This window comes from Budorcas taxicolor, chromosome 2 (genome assembly GCF_023091745.1).
Source record: "Budorcas taxicolor isolate Tak-1 chromosome 2, Takin1.1, whole genome shotgun sequence".
In the NCBI taxonomy this organism is placed as follows: domain Eukaryota; kingdom Metazoa; phylum Chordata; class Mammalia; order Artiodactyla; family Bovidae; genus Budorcas; species Budorcas taxicolor.
The window spans coordinates 7,438,111-7,458,141 of NC_068911.1; the positions used below are offsets into that span (position 1 = coordinate 7,438,111).

Consider the following 20,031-nt stretch of genomic DNA (forward strand, 5'->3'; position numbering starts at 1 on the left):
AGCTCGTGTGTCACAGTTGAAGAGCCTGAGCGACAGAACTGCTGAAATCAACATGCTGCAACTAAGATCCTACACAGCCAAATAAACAGATAAACATGCATAGTTTTTTAAGAAGACAGTGAGCACATCCATCACTCCCCAAAGTGTTCTAAAAAGAAAAGCCATTTGAAATGATTTGCCTAGTACCTCGGTCCAGCGAGCTGTGCCCCTTGCCCAGATGTGGTCTGTGGTCTGCAGGGACCAGTGGGAGGCTGTGCCAGGGCCCTGCCACCAGGGCTCTCTACCCTTCTCCATGCCAGGCTGCAGCTCCTTAGACCAAGTCTCACCCAAGACAGATGTCTGCTGTGGGAGGGCTAGAAAGCCAGATGACAGGAGGGAAAAGGGAGTGAGGGGACATTTCCTGTACCCTTAGAGAGGCTGGGGTCAGAGCATGGCAGCAGAGCTTGCCTAGGGAGGCTCAGCAATGGGTGAGAAGCATGGCCCATGGCTTCCTCCCAGTTTTGGACGGCTTCCTGGAGAGAAGCGCACACTTAGAAGGGGGATGGTGGTGGGGGAAGCAGCCTGTGGCTGGTCACATGGGACAGGATGCCAAGCTGACAAGTCATCAGCAAGTGGCATTTACCTGACTCAAGTGGACCCTGGAGGGACATTGAAGGGAGTGGCACACCTGTCGTGTTTCCAAGTTTCGCGACGCAGCTCACTTCCCACAACCCTCAGCAGTAACAACGCATCCTCTTTGGCCCACTCACCTCTGGATGCCAAGTCTCCCTTCCAGACCCAGAAGCCTGATCTTGACCTTCCTGTGCTTTTCTGCTTCATGTGGTGGCCCCTCCCCGACCCAGATGTTTTCCATGGAGGGTCATGTCCCCTTCAGACTCTTGTCTCTCCATTGGGATAAAATCTGGCCCCTTTTCTAAGAAACCTGCTCAACTGGCATCACAGGTCTTGGGAACACTTTTCCGCTTTGATTACATCTCTGCCTCCCGGGCTTGTCTCACTTTCTCACTGGACTCCTTGACTTCTACTCCTCTCCAGACTCAGGCCATCCCCCCCGCTACCCCCACAACTCCAGTTTTGTTGGTCTTGGATTTCAGGCAAAGAACTGATGGGAGATGAAGTCCCCTCCTCTCTTTCCAACCCCTGCTGCTGCTGCTGCTAAGTCACTTCAGTCGTGTCCAACTCTGTGCGACCCCAGAGACAGCAGCCCACTAGGCGCCCCCGTCCCTAGGATTCTCCAGGCAAGAACACTGGAGTGGGTTGCCATTTCCTTCTCCAGTGCATGAAAGTGAAAAGTGAAAGTGAAGTCACTCAGTCATGTCCAACTCTTAGCGACCCCATGGACTGCAGCCCACCAGGCTCCTCTGTCCATGGGACTTTCCAGGCAAGAGTACTGGAGTGGGGTGCCATTGCCCCAACCCCTACTCCTATACAAAGGTCTCATTACTCACCTACGACCTGGCACAACCCCACGGCTTCAGAAAAAGGCATCTGCTGCTCACAGGGAAGAAGGGCAGGGGGCTTCTTGGAGGAAGATATGATCCTCGCACCCCAGCTCTTGGTAGCTGGTTCTCACTGAAGAGAGTCCATTTGCCCCTCAGGGTGAGAATCCAGGGGAAAACACATACAATGCTGATCTTGAAGTCTGGGCTCTTCATGAACATATAGTAACTAGGTCCTGCTTTCCAAAAAGGGCCAGACCAGATCACATGCAGTGTTTTCAAGCCAATGGTTGAGAAAGCAACTCTTGAGCCCCTTCCCCATCATAAGATCAGAGTTGGGAGAAGAAAGAGAAAGGGATTTGGGGAGGACTTTCAGAGCCCTACCTGCAAAGGGGAAGTCAACCAGGTTGGTGGTGAACGGCTTCAAGACTCTGAGGACCTGGGGATGTCCCCAGTGTTTAGGGGCTGTGCCTGTGCGAGAAATGGAGTGGCTGACTGTATATGCCCACCCAAGAAAGAAGGGTGGACCAGTGGGTGCCCTCCAAATGTATCCAGGCCAAGGATGCCCAAGCCTGGAGCTGTTTTTTTTTCCCCCATCCCTCTCTCCCATCTCTCTCCTCATCCTCTGACCTGGGAAAGTGATGGAGTTCCTATAGGGAAACCTACATGGAATCCATGGGCAGAAAACCAGGGACCAGTGCTGAGGTACGGAAGTTCCCAGGGGACCTTAAGGGAAAACTCCAAAGAACCCATGAGAAGACTCAAAGGAAAAGAAATTAGCTTCAAAGACCTGGAACCCAGAGAACACATTGCTTCCTTAGGACAGAGCAATCAAGAACTTGGGGGACTCCCTTTTCACTGGCTAGTGAGGGGGTTGCACAGCATCCCTCCACTGCCTCTATTTCTGGCCAAGCATGTGCCCCCCCCACCCCCCACTCTCACCCCCTGCTTGCAGCCAGCTCACCCTCGCTCTAGGTGGGAAATTTCTGTCCTTAATGAAGATCGAAGTGTTGATTGCTAATCCCACTGAGCTTTTCTAGGTACCAACATTAGTGAATGTAGAACTCATCTATCACCTGAGAAGGGCCCAGATAAGTTACAGGACTGCCAAGATTTTTATCTAGCGACAAAAGAAAAATTCTTCCACTGAATAAACTCTGAGATGGCAGAAGACAGAATTGCACTCAGTTACATTCGAACAAGTTCTTCTTGTTTAAGTTATGGATCCAGACAAAGCCAGTCAGCAAATAGGATGGACACAAGTCAAAGGATGCTATGACCTCATAAGGTTGCTCAGACTGTTTCAATTGGCCATCTCCTTTCCTTCATGCCCTGACTGTGATGATGAAGGTGATGATTGTAGTAAATTCATTGGTTCATATAACCAACCTCTGTACTAAGTCCTTAAATCTAAATAATTTAATCCTCACAACAGTTCTCTCTATTTGAGCAAATGATTTTACGTGGACCTAAGGCTAGGCTTAAGGACCTAAGGAGCAGTGGCTGAGCGGGCACAGGAGGGCCGAGAGGAGCTACTCCACATTCAAGGTCAGGAGGGGCAGCCGTGAGGAGATACCCTTAGTCCAAGGTAAGAGAAACCCAAGTAAGACGGTAGGTGTTGCGAGAGGGCATCAGAGGGCAGACACACTGAAACCATAATCACAGAACACTAGTCAATCTAATCACACGGACCACAGCCTTGTCTGACTCAATGAAACTAAGCCATGCCGTGTGGGGCCACCCAAGACACACAGGTCATGGTGGAGAGGTCTGACAGAGTGTGGTCCACTGGAGAAGGGAATGGCAGACCACTTCAGTATTCTTGCCTTGAGGACCCCATGAACAGTATGAAAAGGCAAAATGATAGGATACTGAAAGAGGAACTCCCCAGGTCAGTAGGTGCCCCATACGCTACTGGAGATCAGTGGAGAAATAACTCCAGAAAGAATGAAAGGATGGAGCCAAAGCAAAAACAGTACCCAGTTGTGGATGTGACTGGTGATAGAAGCAAGGTCTGATGCTGTAAAGAGCAATGTTGCATAGGAACCTGGAATATTAGGTCCATGATTCCAGGCAAATTGGAAGTGGTCAAACAGGAGATGACAAGAGTAAAGGTCAACATTCTAGGAATCAGCGAACTAAAATGGACCGGAATGGGTGAATTTAACTCAAATGACCATTATACCTACTACTGTGGGCAGGAATCCCTTAGAAGAAATGGAGTAGCCATCATGGTCAACAAAAGAGTCTGAAATGCAGTACTTGGATGCAATCTCAAAAATGACAGAATGATCTCTGTTCGTTTCCAAGGCAAACCATTCACTATCACAGTAATCCAAGTCTATGCCCCAACCAGTAACGCTGAAGAAGCTGAAGTTGAACAGTTCTATAAAGACCTACAAGACCTTCTAGAACTAACACCCCAAATAGATGTCCTTTTCATTATAGGGGACTGGAATGCAAAAGTAGGAAGTCAAGAAACACCTGGAGTAACAGGCAAATTTGGCCTTGGAATACGGAATGAAGCAGGGCAAAGGCTAATAGAGTTTTGCCAAGAGAACACACTGGTCATAGCAAACACCCTCTTCCAACAACACAAGAGAAGACTCTACACATGGACATCACCAGATGGTCAACACCGAAATCAGATTGATTATATTCTTTGCAGCCAAAGATGGGAGAAGCTCTATATAGTCAACAAAAACAAGACCAGGAGGTGACTGTGGCTCAAGATCATGAAGTCTTTATTGCCAAATTCAGACTTAAATTGAAGAAAGTAGGGAAAACCACTAGACCATTCAGGTATGACCTAAATCAAATCCCTTATGATTATACAGTGGAAGTGAGAAACAGATTTAAGGGCCTAGATCTGATCGATAGAGTGCCTGATGAACTATGGACGGAGGTTCGGGACATTGTACAGGAGACAGGGATCAAGACCATCCTCATGGAAAAGAAATGCAAAAAAGCAAAATGGCTGTCTGCGGAGGCCTTCAAAATAGCTGTGAAAAGAAGAGAAGCGAAATGCAAAGGAGAAAAGGAAAGATATAAGCATCTGAATGCAGAGTTCCAAAGAATAGCAAGACGAGATAAGAAAGCCTTCCTCGGTGATCAATGCAAAGAAATAGAGGAAAACAACAGAATGGGAGAGACTAGAGATCTCTTCAGGAAAATTAGAGATACCAAGGGAACATTTCACGCAAAGATGGGCTCAATAAAGGACAGAAATGGTATGGACCTAACAGAAGCAGAAGATACTAAGAAGAGGTGGCAACAATACACAGACCTGTACAAAGAAGATCTTCACAACCAAGATAATCACGATGGTGTGATCACTAACCTAGAGCCAGACATCCTGGAATGTGAAGTCAAGTGGGCCTTAGAAAGCATTACTATGAACAAAGCTAGTGGAGGTGATGGAATTCCAGCTGAGCTGTTTCAAATCCTGAAAGATGATGCTGTGAAAGTGCTGCACTCAGTATGTCAGCAAATTTGGAAAACTCAGCAGTGGCCACAGGACTGGAAAAGGTCAGTTTTCATTCTAATCCCAAAGAAAGGCAATGCCAAAGAATGCTCAAACTACCACACAAAATGCACTCATCTCTTATGCTAGTAAAGTAATGCTGAAAATTCTCCAAGTCAGGCTTCAGCAATACATGAACCGTGAACTTCCTGATGTCCAAGCTGGTTTTAGAAAAGGCAGAGGAACCAGAGATCAAATTGCCAACATCCACTGGATCATGGAAAAAGCAAGAGAGTTCCAGAAAAACATCTATTTCTGCTTTCTTGACTATGCCAAAGCCTTTGACTGTGTGGATCACAATAAACTGTGGAAAATTCTGAAAGAGATGGAAATACCAGACCACCTGACCTGCCTCTTGAGAAACCTATAAGCAGGTCAGGAAGCAACAGTTAGAACTGGACACGGAACAACAGACTGGTTCCAAATAGGAAAAGGAGTATGCCAAGGCTGTATAATGTCACCCTGCTTATTTACCTTCTATGCAGAATACATCATGAGAAACGCTGGGCTGGAAGAAGCATAAGCTGGAATCAAGATTCCTGGGAGAAATATCAATAACCTCAGATATGCAGATGACACCACCCTTATGGCAGAAAGTGAAGAGGAACTAAAAAGCCTCTTGAGGAAAGTGAAAGAGGAGAGTGAAAAAGTTGGCTTAAAGCCCAACATTCAGAAAACTAAGATCATGGCATCTGGTCCCATCACTTCATGGCAAACAGATGGGGAAACAGTGGAAACTATGTCAGATTTTATTTGTTTGGACTCCAAAATCACTGCAGATGGTGATTGCAGCCGTGAAATTAAAAGACGCTTACTCCTTGGAAGAAAAGTTATGACCAACCTAGATAGTATATTCAAAAGCAGAGACATTACTTTGCCAGCAAAGGTCCATCTAGCCAAGGCTATGCTTTTCCCAGTGGTCATGTATGGATGTGAGAGTTGGACTGTGAAGAAAGCTGAGCTGACTGTGAAGAATTGATGCTTTTGAACTGTGGTGTTGGAGAAGACTCTTAAGAGTCCCTTGGACTGCAAGGAGATCCAACCAGTCCATTCCAAAGGAGACCAGTCCTGGGTGTTCATTGAAAGAACTGATGCTGAAGCTGAAACTCCAATATTTTGGCCACCTCATGTGAAGAGTTGACTCATTGGAAAAGACTCTGATGCTGGGAGGGATTGCGGACAGGAGTAGGGGACGACAGATGATGAGATGGCTGGATGGCATCACCAACTCGATGGACATGAGTTTGAGTGAACTCCGGGAATTGGTGATGGACAGGGAGGCCTGGTGTGCTGCGATTCATGGTGTTGCAAAGTGTCGGAGACAACAGCGACTGAACTGAACTGAACTGAAGGCTAGGCTTGCAGTAGGGCTGCATGCTGGTAAAACAAATCCCTACTTCATCTGGTCTTCCATCCCCCAGGGAAAATGAAGGATGGGAAGAGATGCAGAAGTAAGTTATGTACTTAACTCTTTCTGTCACGGGGGGGTCGGTCCAACAGTCCCTACAGTCAGGCACCCCTGACCTTTATCAGCTTTTGTTCATAGTATTTCACCATCTACCCTATTGACTCTTCCTACCTAACCTTGTTCACTCTTAAAAGTCAAGCCCTCTGGGGAGCTTCCTTCCCTGACAGCTCTTAGCTAAGTACATGCCTTTATTTACAGAGGGAGAAGGGACTCCACCAAAGGAAGAGACTTAAGCAAACTCATGCAGCAGAATTAAGTTTCTGGGAGCACAACGTATGGGTTTGATACTCGGTCAAAGGCAGAAACTGTATCCGTTAGGATGGAGGTGGATTACATGTGGGCATGCGCACGCGCAGAGGGAGAGCCTGAGTTCTGCAGGCGTCTGACTCTACCAAGCAGTGGAGAGAGAACTGGCTCTTATTGGCACAGTAGCATGGCCGTCAGTGGGGGGCTCGGGCACTGGGATCAGGGGCTGGGGGTGCTGTGAGGTGGGGAGGGGTGAGGCCAGGGCTAGAGGTGAGGCAAGTAGAAGCCGGGAGGCCGCAGCTCTCCTGTGCTCCTCAAACAGTTGCTCCAGAGCCTTCATGTACAGCGTGTGATAGTGGTCCACCTGCTCCTCGGTGGGCTGTGGGCACTGGGGCACCGGGATGGGGTGGCCCACTGCAGGGACAGGGGAGCACAGGTCGGGGAGGGGCCTCGGCTGCACACACAGCTGATAGTGGCCTTCTTCCCTGCACATGGGCACTCACCCACAGTGGTGATGGGTCTGGTGAGGGGCGCCAGGCCCCAGGACTTGGCTGAGAAGAGACCACGGCCCCAGAAGATGCAAGGAGAGAAGCTCAAGAGCTTCTTGATGGTGACCTGGAACAGACGCTGCCAGGAGTCTGGGGCAAAAGCCTTAACTCTGAAGATGTCATTCTCCCCAAAGGAGTACACGGGCACCAGGGAGGTGCTGGGAAGGGAGGGAAATACGAGAGAAGAGGGCTGGTCAGGTCAGGGGCTCTAGGAGTGCCCCCACATCCCTCCCCCACAGGTTCCCACTTCCCAAGGCCGTCTGAAGCAATGACAGAGGCTATGAAGAATGATCTGGAAGAAGGGACTTACATTTCTTAAGAGGAATGTGTACTGGGTAGTCCTATATACATTTTCTCGTACAGTCTCAACAAGGTGGCAAAGTGAATATTAACTCTATTTTGCAAGTAAAGGAGCACGCAAGGTCTTGCCTGTGAGCGAGTGTTATAAAAGAATGTGAGCTGAGGGAGTCTGAGACCCAGGGTCCAGCGATTCGCACTGGGATCTTGTCTCTCTCTCTGTGGGAGGAAGCCTGGGGAAGGGGCTCAGGGCTGAGCACAGAGCGCACACTGAAGGGCTGCCCAGAGCGCCCTCTAGAGGTGGTCATGGTGTAAGCTCTGGACACACAGTCCAGTCCAGGGGGCTGGTGTGTAGGGATAGAGTGCAGATCCCCAGAGACACCGTGAGGTTCTGACCACTGAAGGCGGCCCTGGCTGGGACCCCACTCACCCGTGCCTCAGTGTCAGGCGGACGAAGCCTTTACGATTCCGGAGAGTGAGGCAGTGCTCCCCTGGGATGGCACGCGGGGCCTCGTGGGCTCCGCCTACCAGAATGAACAGCCTGGCCCAGCTGGGGCTGGGACAGGATAAAATCCAGGCTCTGGTGGCTTGCAGAACATAGTTCTGTGGACAAAAGAGGGTGCAGGGGCAGTCAGTATCTGCTCCTTGGCTCCCTAGTCCCTCACCCCACCCTTTAGCACACAAAGTATTAGACATCATCCCTTTCTTCCCAAACTCCCCACCCCTGTCCCTCTGTCCATGTGCCCTCCAGCACCTCTCCCAGCAAGAATACAGGACACTCGCTCCAAAGCCACTCCCTGACCCCCACTTGATGAGCGTTCAAGCCAAGTGCCTGTGATGGGTGGTGAGTGGGTGCCACTCAGGCTGGGGTGGGGTTGAGTTGCCTTCTGTCACTCAGCTCAAGACTCACCACAGGACATCACATGGTCTTGATAGCCTGGGAGGTGGATCCAGGCGTTCAACCCGGCCACTAAGAACCCAAGGCCTGGAAACTCCTGAGAGAAGCCAGTGCTCTCCGTGGCAATGTTACAGAAGCATCTGATGCCCGCGATCCTGTGTGGATGGGTGACTAGCACACAGTTCCACTCTGGGGACAGCTGTTTTCACCAGCTGTGGGGGCAGGAGGCAGGATGAAGGAGACAGCAGTGTCGGATACCAGGATACCAGCTGAAAAGATTTCCCTCCTGAGCAACAGACTTCAGAGTTCAGGATCTAAGGTGGGGTCAAGGGCACAAGGGTCCAGAGGGGTCTGGAACACCACCCTAACTCCCTCCCCCATTGCTTGAACTTAAGAAGTGAGTGGTCACAATTCCTCATAGGGAGGGGTGTGTGGGTGGACAGGGAGGAGTGGAGCATCCCTTGGAGGGTGACCTGTTGTCTTAATGGGGAAATAATACCTTCAGTGTTTCCAAACCTGCCAGTTCCTCACCCAATCATTACACCTTCCTACCTGGGCAGAGTAATAAGGGTGGAAGAATTCCTGGAGATAATCATTTGTCACCTCTCACTACCTGGACTCTTTAGCACTCACCTTGCTGGGGTGTGTCCCAGTCCAGAAATAACCATACCAAGTAGAGAACAGAGAAACACCAGAGTGAGGTGCAGAGGAGGAAGACACCAACAAGGGAAAAGAAAGTGCCTGGAAGAAAGACGAGAAAGAAAAATGATTTAGGTCTTGAAACCACAACAACTGCTCCTTTCCTTCTCAATGAGATCCTCTTGGTCCTCTCCCAGCTGGACCTCTGGCCCTTCCCTCCTTTTGTCCTGGTGTCCAGGTAAGTGGGGCTCCTGCCTCCCATCCCCAAGTCTCTCCCCTCCCTCCTTCCCTAGAGGACCCCTGCCCAGCTCCCCTCACCCATGAAAAGGAAACAGGACGTATTGGAGATGATCAGTACTTCTGGCCCTCGTTTCTTCAGGGTTTCCACGCTGTGGGAGGGTGGAGGGGTGGTGGAGACTTTCCACTGCCCCCGTTCTGCCAGCAGGGCTCCAGGACTGGGGGGAGAAAAGGATGAAGGTTATAGTAGGAGCCCAGGAAGCCTTTGCGGTCTGAGTGCACAACCCCTGGGGCCTCCTGGGATGGCCTATAGGGGGCTGTGTGTAGGCAGAGACTCTTGATCGGGAGCCCCAGAGGTCTTCAGCCTCCTCACACGCTGATCACTGAACCTCTCCCCTGAATGGGGCTGGGAGGTGGGTTGGGGCTTGCCACCGAGATGGCCCTGAGGTCCATTAAGAATCTTACGGAGTGGAGAAGGAAATGGCAACCCACTCCAGTGTTCTTGCCTGGAAAATCCCATGGACAGAGGAGCCTGGCGGGCTACAGTCCATGGGATTGCAAAGAGTTGGACACAACAGAGCGAATGGGCATACATGTGCTGCTCCTGGTTTAAAATCCCGCCATGGCTCACCACTGCCCTCAGTACAACTTCTTGACCCGTTGGTCCTCCAGCATCATGTTGGGACATTCCCATCTAGAATCCTCCCAACAGTCCTACTCAGAGACCCTGATGCTGGGAAAGATTGAAGGCAGGAGGAGAAGGGGGCGACAGAGGATGAGATGGTGGGATGGCATCGCTGACTCAACGGACATGAGTTTGAGCAAACTCCTGGAGACAGTGAAGGACAGAGGAGCCTGGCGTGCTGCGGTCCATGGGGTCTCAAGGAGTCGGACATGACTGAGCGAGCGAACAACACAGTCCTACAGAGCCACTCGGAACTCCCTCGCTTCCCCACACCATTGTACGTGTGATTTCCTGCTCCTGGGGGGCCCTCTCCTCCCTCATCTGGGTGCCAAACTCCCCTCATCCTTCAGGTGGCAGTGCTGCTTCCCTTACAGGGAAACACTGCCTCCTCTCATGTGCCCAAACTTGAGATTCAGTGCTGGAGGGACAGGCCCTCAGGGACACACGGTGGTGGGACAAAGTGTCTCTGTCACATCCCCTTTGGGGTCTCTCATGACCTCGGAATGCTTGCCTACAACTGTGGCCCATCTGTGCACAAATGCCCAGCAAAGTGAACGCTGGCTGGATCTTTCCACAATGGCAAGCCTCTGGAAAGTAAACCCCTCCAAGTGGCGGGTCCTGATGCTGTCGTAGGAGCCCTCCCTCAGGCCCCTCTTGCTCCACCTTCCACTGGAGGGGTCTTTTCTGCAGCGCAAAGGCTGGCACACTGCCTCCAGATGGCAGTTCCGTTCCCTGCCCTGGACAGAGTCGGCTTTACATCCTATCGTAGTCCCTGGGTGAATTAATAACCTATCTGGCGTCACCATGCCTGGTCTCCCTGTGCCCTTGCTGCCTTCATGCAGGGTGGATATCATCGAGCTCTCAGGGGCACCCCTGGCACTTTGACGTTTCTGAGGTCAAGCCTTGGAGAGGCGGGCAGTCCATGTCCACTAGGTTCCGGCATGCCCGCCCCAGCAAGAGGCCCATCCCCTCACATGGCAGTCCTGCCCCACCACACATGGCGAGCCCCTTCCTTCTTGGTGCTCCCACCCCCCGTCCACTTCTCGTCCTTCTATCCCTGGCATTGATCACACTTGTGATGACAAGAATTCTCCCAGAGGTGAAGACCACAAGATGCTCCTACTATCAGCTGAGGTGTGAAAGCGCACAGTGCCAGCATTTATAGGCCCTGCTTTCAACTGATTGGGCACCTAACAGAAGCCCACTCATTAGTTCATCAGCAGCATGCTGATACATGTGTGTATCATGTTTGTTATTGTTTACTTGATATTTTTCTTTAAATCAGCTCAATTTTTGTTTAAATAGTTTTATTTAAGGAAAAATTTTATGTTGATTCTGTAAATGGAAAAACCAATATTCAGTATAAATAAAAGGCAATAGCACAAAGTACGTACAACAAAACAGAATGTTTCAGTTAAAAAAAAAAAAAGAATCTTATGGAGGAGGGGTTCCTGAAGGAGACAGAGAGCCCACCTCCGGGGTCCCAGGCGAGACCCTGTGATCTGGTGTGTGGCCAACTGATTGTGGATGCGAGCCCTGGGTCTGTTTTCAGATCTCTCAGAGTATCTAGGCTACTGGGAGGTGCCTAGACACTTGGACCTCACCTCCAAGCACAGACACATCAACAAGACACATCCGTTCCCACCTTTAATTTCAGTCCCCTCCATAGTCATCGACGGGGCTGGTGGCAACCTAGGTGAGGAGGAGGTGCCTGCTGGGGACCCTGTAGTGAGCCTCGTGCTCTTCAAACAGCTGTGTGAGCCACTCCACCTGGACAGCGTGCAGAGCGCCCGTCTGCCCTGGAGTGGACCACCTGATTCCTTGCACCAGAAGGGGGGCCCCACTCTACGGGAATAGGACATAAGAGGTGTGGTTGCCGTTTTTGTTGTTCAGTCAATAAAAACTAAGTCATGTCCAACTCTTTGCAGCCCCATGGACAGCAGCATGCCAGGCCTCCCTGTCCTTCACCATCTACCAGAATTTGCTCAAACTCAGGTCCATTGAGTTGGTCATGCCATCCAACCATCTCATCCTTTGTCACCGCTTTCTCCTCCTGTCATCAATCTTTCCCCAAATCAGGGTCTTTTCCAATGAGTCAGCCTTTTGCATCAGGTGGCTAGAGTATTGGAGTTTCAGCCTCAGCATCAGTCCTTCCAATGAATATTCAGGATTGATTTCCTTTAGGACTGACTGGGTTTGATCTCCTTGCTGTCCAAGGGACTCTCAAGAGTCTTCTCCAGAACCACAGTTCAAAAGCATCAATTCTTTGGCTCACAGCCTTCCTTATGGTCCAACTCTCGCATCTGTACATGACTACTGGAAAAAACTATAGCTTTGACCACATAGCCCTTTGTTGGCAAAGTAACATCTCTGTTTTTGAATACACTGTCTAGGTTTGTCATACCTTTCTTTCCAAGGAGGAAGCGTCTTTTAATTTCATGGCTGCAGTCATGATCTGCAGTGATTATGGAGACCAGGCTCCCTTCCTCCCAACAGATCAACTGGGACAGAGTTCATGGCTGGCACCTAAGCCAAATGCCAGCCAGGGCTTGAGGGCTGCAGCAAGGATTTCAGGCCCCAACCGTGGACCTTCACCTCCTGATGAGGGGAGGATGCAGGGCGTCTTGAGCCCATTGTAGCGGGTGGGCAAGTGGGCTGGGGAGCAGGGCAGGTAGAGGCTGGGTCTCACTGACTTCTCACCGATGACAGTGTGGATGGGCTGGAGGAAGGGCAGGAGGAGGCCCAGCAGGACCACCCTCAGCATCTACTGCAGCGCTTCCTGTGCGCATCTCACCCAGGAGCCTGGCGGGTTTGGAAACTGCTGGAAGACCTTGTTCGCCACACAAGAGAAGATGGAACCAGGGATGCGCTGGGAGAGCAGGGAGCGCCTGACCTCCGGCCCTGCGGGCGCTGGGCTCCTCCCCACCAGCGCCGCCCCAGAAGCCCCCCCAGCAGGCTCTTCACTCATGTTCGAAGGCCAACTTGACAAATCCCTTCTTCTTGTGGATCAGCAAGCTCCGCTTTGCCTCCAGGGTGCCCGCCTCCCTCCCTGCTCCCCGGACCTGAGGTCGAGGTCGGGTGAAGTAATAGGAGGCGCTGGCCTTGTCAGAGGACACCAAAGCTGGTGGGGAGGGCAGAGGCAGGAAGATCTGAGCCTGAGTCTTCTAGAAAAGAGGGAGGAGGGCACTGGGGAAGGACAGTGATTTTCACCAGCTGGGGACACAGGGCGCACACCCCAGGTTGAGGGGGGGTGCTAATGTTGGATTTGGGGGACTGGGGAAGGACAGTGATTTTCACCAGCTGGGGACACAGGGCGCACACCCCAGGTTGGGGGGGGTGCTAAAGTTAGATTTGGGGGGTGATGGTCCCAGGAGTCTACTCAGAAGCCCAGCTCCCACGCAGCACAGAGTTCCAGATGGGGAGAGTGTCCTGGACACGCCTCCAGATGGCCTGGTAAGGACTCAGGCAGAGCCATGGCCTCCTGCGTGAGATGTGTTTCTGTCTCCATAGAGCCCGTCCAGGTTGAGGACCACTGGGATCCAGGCCCAGCTCAGGAGTACAAGGAACAAGGCAGCCAGACACCCCTGAGCTGGAGGTGGCGTGTGTGTGAGGACTCTGACTCCAGAGGTTTAGGAGTCCCAGGTCCATAGTCCCAGCTCTCCCCTTTACCCCCTTCGCGGCTCCATGGCTTCAGGCCCATCTGTCCTGAAGGAAATCGCTGCCTTTCTCACTCCTTGAAGGATCCCACTCCAGCGATCCGAGCCCCGTCTCCCTCCCACCTTGGCATCAGGAAGCAGAGAGCCAGGCCCAGGGTCCTCAGGGCTTCAGGGACTCACCAAGCTCCAAAATGGAGAGGATCCATTGCAGGAGGGCACACACCTGGAGAGCCAGGCGGAGGAGACTGGAGGAGGCTGGCCTTCTGCAGAGGGAAGTCACAACACTGTCTCTAAGCTTTCTGTCTTTGGGCCCAATCCCCTGGCCCTGCCCCCTGACCTGGGTTCTGCCTTCATTTCTGCCTCCTCTGATGATGAGCACACTGCACAACGGTAAGCCCTGGCAAGGAAAGGTTAATCACTGGCTTCACAGAGCTGTGACCAAAAGAGCAGGCCAGGGGTGTGACTGGGGAACCTGGGGATGAGGAAAGTGCTTGGATTTTGTGGACGTCAGGACTGGATCCCTGTGATGACAGGCTGGGCCAGTGGGGGATGAGCTGCGTGTGTGTACCCTGAACAGCAGGGCTCCCCACTTGTCACCCGGGCCTGACCCCTGAGGGATAGGAGGGCCCGCAGGATGATCTATTCCCTAAAGAGCAGCTTAGGCCTCTGTGGGGAGGCCTCCAGAGGGAAGGGCTTTGTGTGAATGGCTAGGAGTTGGGGAGCCCCTCCAAGAGAGAGCCCACGAGGTTCATTCATATCCCTCCAAATGACCCAATTCATTCATTTTCATGGCTGAGAGTATTCCATTGTATACACGTACCACCTGTTCTGTATCCATTAACCTGTCAGTAGGCATTTATGTTGCTTCCATATCTTGGCTGTTGTAAATGGTACTGCAGTGAATATTGGGGTGCAGGTTTCCTTTCTGACCATCTTTTTCTCCTGATAAGGAGAAGGTGTGCAGGGAGATAGGGCAGCTCTATTTTTAGATTTTTAAGGAAGCTTCATGTTGTTTTCCTTAGTGGCTGGACCAATTTACGTTCCCACCAACAGTCTAGGAGTCCCTTCTTGCCAAAAAGACTCCAAAAAATCCTTGAAAGGACCCAAGAGGGAAAGAAACTGACTTCAAAGATCTAGAGCCCGTTGCTATCTTCGGCCAACGCAGTTAAGAACTTTGGGGGCCATTTTCCCCTCCTCTGCCCCACACTCCAACCCACAGGGGACCAGTCACAGAAGCTGGAGAGGGAGGGAGAGAAAACACTCCCCTCCTTCCCTTTCTATGCTCTCTTCCTGCAACTGCCACTTCTGGCCAAGCATGCACTCTGGATGCAATTAGTTGGCCCTTGCTGGAGACGGGAAATTGCTACCCTCAGATGAAGATACAAGTGTTGATTGATACACCGACTAAACATTTCTAGGTACCAACATAAAGTGAATGTAGAACTCATCACCTGAGAAATACCAGGTAAGTCCGAAGAGTGCCAAGATTTTTTATCCAGAGACAAGGAAAATTCTTCTGCTGAATAAATTTTTGAAGACAGCAGAGGGGAAATAGACTTGCATTTAGTTATGCAACAAGTTCCAACTTGGCTCCAACAAGACTTTCTCATTTAAGTCATGGATACAGAAATAAGGCCAATCAGGAGACAGGACTGACACAAGTCGAAGGATGCTATCACCGCATAAGGACCCTCAGACCTTTCGACTGACCATCTCCTGTCTCATTGGGCAGGCGCCTGTGATGATGACGGTAGTGACGATGGTGATGGTGGTCGAGTCACTGGCTCTTATTTTGTCAGTCTCCAGTTTTTAAAATGTTAAATGTTGGTAATTTACATAAGGATGGGGAGAGAGAGAGAAGCAGGTATGTTCTTAACTGTACCACTGTTCTTTTCTGTCACTGGGGATCATTCCAACCCTCCCTGTTAGGTACACTAGACGCTTGCCAGCTTTTGTTCATGGTATTTCACCATGTACCCTATGAAAGTCGCTCAGTCGTGTCCGACTCTCTGTCATCCCATGGGCTATACAGTCCATGGAATTCTCCAGGCTAGAATACTGGAGTGGATAGCTGTTCCCTTCTCCAGGGGATCTTCCCAACCCAGGGATCGAACCCAGGTCTTCCGCATTGCAGACAGATTCTTTACCAGCTGAGCCACATGGGAAGCTCATGCACTCTATGGTCTCCCCTTACTTAAATCCGGTCCACTCTGCAAGCTTACCTCTTGGGGGAACTCCCCTCTCCAACTCCCCTCTGATGCTCAAGAACTCTTAGCTAAGGAGATGCATTCATTTACAGAGGCAAAAGGGAACCCAGCCAAGGGAAGAGATTCATGCAAGTTCATGTAGCAGAATTCAAACTCTGGGAGGAGAATTCAAGGCCCTGCAGCAAGTCTAAGGCAGCAAGTCTGTATCAGTTAGGAATGGGGGAGTCTGGTGGGCTGCCATCTATGGGGTCGCACAGAGTCGGACACAACTGAAGTGACTTAGCAGCAGCAGAGCATAAGTATTCTTGCCTAGAGAATCCCAGCGATGGGGGAGCCTGGTGGGCTGCTGTCTATGGGGTCGCACAGAGTCGGACACGACTGAAGCGACTTAGCAGCAGCAGCAGCAGAGCACAAGTGGGCAGGCTCACTCCTAGAGAAAGGTTCTACCAAGCAGTGGTGAGAGAACTGGCTTTTATTTGCACAGTAGTGTGGAGTCAGTGGGGGCTCAGACACTGGGATCGGGGGCTGTGGGGCAGGTGGGTGGGGGGGTGGGGCTGGGAGGTGGCGAGGGGTGAGGCCAGGGCTAGATGAAGGTGAGACGAGTAGAAGCCGGGAGGTCGCAGCTGCTCGAACAGTTGCTCCAGAGCCTTCAAGTACAGCGTGTGATAATGGTCCACCTGCTCCTCGGTGGGCTGCGGGCACTGGGGCACTGGGATGGGGCGGCCCACTGCAGGGACAGGGGGACACAGGTCAGGGGAGGGGCCTCGGATGCCTATGCAGCTCTCATTGGCCTTCTCCCCTGCACATGGGCGCTCACCCACAGTGGTGACGGGTCTGGCCAAGGGCACCAGGCCCCAGGACTTGGCTGAGAAGAGACCACGGCCCCAGAAGATGCAAGGAGAAATGCCCACGAACTTCTTGATGGTGATCTGGAACAGACACTGCCAGGAGTCTGGGGCAAAAGCCTTAACTCTGAAGATGTCATTCTCCCCAAAGGAGTACACGGGCACCAGCTGGGAAGGTGGGGAGACAAGAGAGAAGAGGGCTGGCCACATAAGGGGCTCTGGGAGGGCCCCCACATTCTTCCTCCACAGGTTCCCACTTCCCAAGGCCATCTGAAGCACTTTGTAGGCCAAATGATGTTACTACAAGGAAACATCTGCAAGAAGGGACTTATGTTTCTTTTTTTTAAAATATTTTAATTTGGTTATTTGGTTCTGCCAGGTCTTCGCTGGGGCATGTGGGATCTAGTTCCCTGATCAGGGATCAAACCCAGGGCCCCTGCATTGGGAGTGTGGTGTCTTACCCACTGGGCCACCAGGGACGTCTGGGACTCATGGTTCTTAAGACGAATGTGTACTGGGCCACAGTCTATACATTTTCTCATACAGTCTCAACTACAACGTGGTGGCAAGGTGGGTGTTCACCCTATTTCACAAGAAGCCTGCAAGATCTTGCTTGTGAGAGGATTTCATAAAACAGTGAACTGTGGGCGTCCAAGAGACTGGGTCCAGCGATTCACACTGTGATCCTCTCTCTCTCTGCTTGGGAGGAAGCCTGGGGAATGGGCACCAGGGCAAACACCCAAGGTCTGCCTAGAGCGCCCTCTAGAGGTAGTCAGGGTGTAAGCTTTGGGCACACACAGTCCACCTCCAGGGGGCGGGTGTGTAGGCATAGAGTGTAGATCCTCAGACACATTGTGAGGTGGGCCCCTGCGCACCCGTGCCTCAGTGCCAGGCAGACAAAACCTTTACGGTTCTGGAGAATGAGGCAGTGCTCCCCTGGGATGGCATGCAAGGCCTCGTGGGCTCCCCCGACCACGATGACCACAGCCTGGCCGAGCTGGGGCTGGGGCAGAATAAAATCCAGGCTCTGACGGTTCACGGAACATGCTCCTGTGGACAAGAGGGGGTGCAGGAACAGATCTTACTCACTCATTGGCTTCCTAGGCTCTTCTCCCTTTAGCACAGGAAGAGTGAGACACCACCCCTTTCTTTCCAAACTCCTTACCCCTGTCCCCCTGCCCCCCTGTCAATGTGCCCTATAGCACCTCTCCCAGCAAGGATGCAGGACCCTTGCTCCAAAGCCACTTCCTGAGCCTCCACTGTGAGTTCAAGCTGAGTGCCTGTGGTAGGCTGTGAGTGGGGCCCACTCTGGCCAGATGGAGTTGCCTTCTGTCACTTGGCTCGAGACTCACCATAGGGCATAACATAGTCACGATAGACTGGGAGGTAGAAGAGGCTGTTCAGTGTGGCCACCGAGAACTGAAGCCCTGGGAACTGCTGGGAGGAGCCAGTGCCCTGCGTGCAGAAGTTGCAGAAGCTTCCGATGGCCAAGATCCCAATGTGGGTGGGTGGCAAGTACATAGTTCCCGTTTGAGGGCAGCTCTGCTGTTTTCATCAGCTGTGGGGTGCAAGGGACAGGGTGAGGGAAATAAGCATCGATGACTGATGGGAAAAGACCTCCCTCCACACTAACAGACTTCAGAGTTCAGAATCAAAGATAGGGTCAAGGCCACACGGTTCACTCTTGGAACACCACCACACTCACTGCTCCATTGACTGAGCTGAAGCAGCCGTCATAGGGAGAGGTGAGGAGGGGTGAGGAGGTGGGGGAGCAGGGGAGAGGGAGGGAGAGAGCATCCCTTGGAGGGTGTCCTGTTATCTTAATGGGGAAATAATCACTCAGGTGTTTCCAAAGAGCCCAGTTCCTCGTCCGCTGAGAACGCCTTCCTCCTTGGGCAGAGAGGTAAGGGCGGGGGAAGAATTCCTACAGACACCCTTTATCACCTCTTCTCCCCGGGCCCTTGTTTAAGCGCTCACCTTGGTGGGGTGTGTCCCGGTCCAGGAATAACTGCACCAAGTAGAGGACAGAGAGCCACCAGAGGGAGGTGAAGAGGAGGAAGGCAAGAAAGGAAAAGAAAGGGCCTGGGTACAAAGGAGAAAGGAGAATGATTTAGAGTCTGAAACTGCAGTGACTTCTCCACCCTCACCAATGAGACCCCTGCCGGTCTTCCAGCTGGACTTCTGGGCCCTCCCTTCCTGGCCCTAGTGGTCTGAGTAGTGTCAGTGGGCTCCAGCCTTTCTCTCCCACCCTTTCCATCTTCCCTAGTGGACCCCAGCTCGGTTCCCCTCACCCATGAAGAGGAAACAGAACACGTATTTGTAGATGCTCAGTACTTCTAGCTGCTGTTTCTTTAGGGTTTTCATGCTAGGGGAGGGCAGCGGGGTGGTGGAGACTCCCAGGTGCTCCCCTTCTGCCAGCAGGGTTCCCGGACTGGATGCTGGAAGCCTTTCTGGTCTCAGTGACCAAGCCCTTGTGGCCTCCAGGGACTGTCTGTGGATGCGGAGACTATGTTCAGAGCCCCGGAGGTCTTCAGCCTCCCTGCACTTATCATGATCTCCAGTGGGTTGGTCTGGGCTGGCCACTGCTTGGGGCTGGGAGGCGGGGAGGTGGCAGGGGACATGCCACCGAGGTCCACCCCCGGGATGCAGTAGAAATCTTGTGGGGAAGGGGTTGTGGAAGAAGCCAGAGAGCCCACCCACTGGGTCCCAGCCCTGACTGCATATCACAGATACTGGACAAGTGCGCCCTAGTGTTTGCAGGCCCCTGCCGGTCTTCGGGGGCGTTACTTGGCACAGGGGTCTCAACCCTAAGGACAAACACAGTAATACCACATGTACATTCCCAGTGTGAAATTTGGTCCCCACCCACACTCCTCCAGGGCCCTGTGGCCGCCTAGGTGATAAGGAGGTGACTGTGGGCAGGGACCCTGTAGCACAGGGTGTGTTCTTGGAACAGCTGCATAGCTGGCTCCACAGTGACCCCGTGCCCCGTGTCCACGTGTGTTGAGGCGGGCCACCTGCTTCACCATACGTGGATTAGGGCCTGCAGTGTGGGCAGAAGAGGAATAAGATGGGTGGTCACTGAGACCCCTTCAAATAAGTCTCTCTCCCTCCGGAGGGATCCAGTGGGTCAGAGTTCAGGACAGAGTTCAGGGTTTGCCAAATGCCAGCCTGGGGGAGGGGCTGGCACCAAGTATTCAGGCCCCAACCTGGGACCTTCACCTCCCACCCATGCGGGGGCCTTGAGCCCAGGAGTGGGGAGCGGGCTGGGGAGCCTGGGAGCAGAGCAGGCAGAAGTTTCAGGTGTGGAGGAGCAGGAGGCCCTGGGGCCTGGAACATTCGC

General features: G+C 52.2%; 2 pseudogenes; both read right to left on the reverse strand.

Annotated features, from left to right (window-relative positions):
• Positions 1-6,870: 6,870 nt before the first annotated feature.
• Positions 6,871-12,948, reverse strand: LOC128043715 (2-acylglycerol O-acyltransferase 3-like; annotated as a pseudogene).
• A 3,478-nt stretch (positions 12,949-16,426) lies between these two features.
• LOC128043722 (2-acylglycerol O-acyltransferase 3-like) lies at positions 16,427-19,309 on the reverse strand (annotated as a pseudogene).
• Between the last annotated feature and the right edge of the window lie 722 nt (positions 19,310-20,031).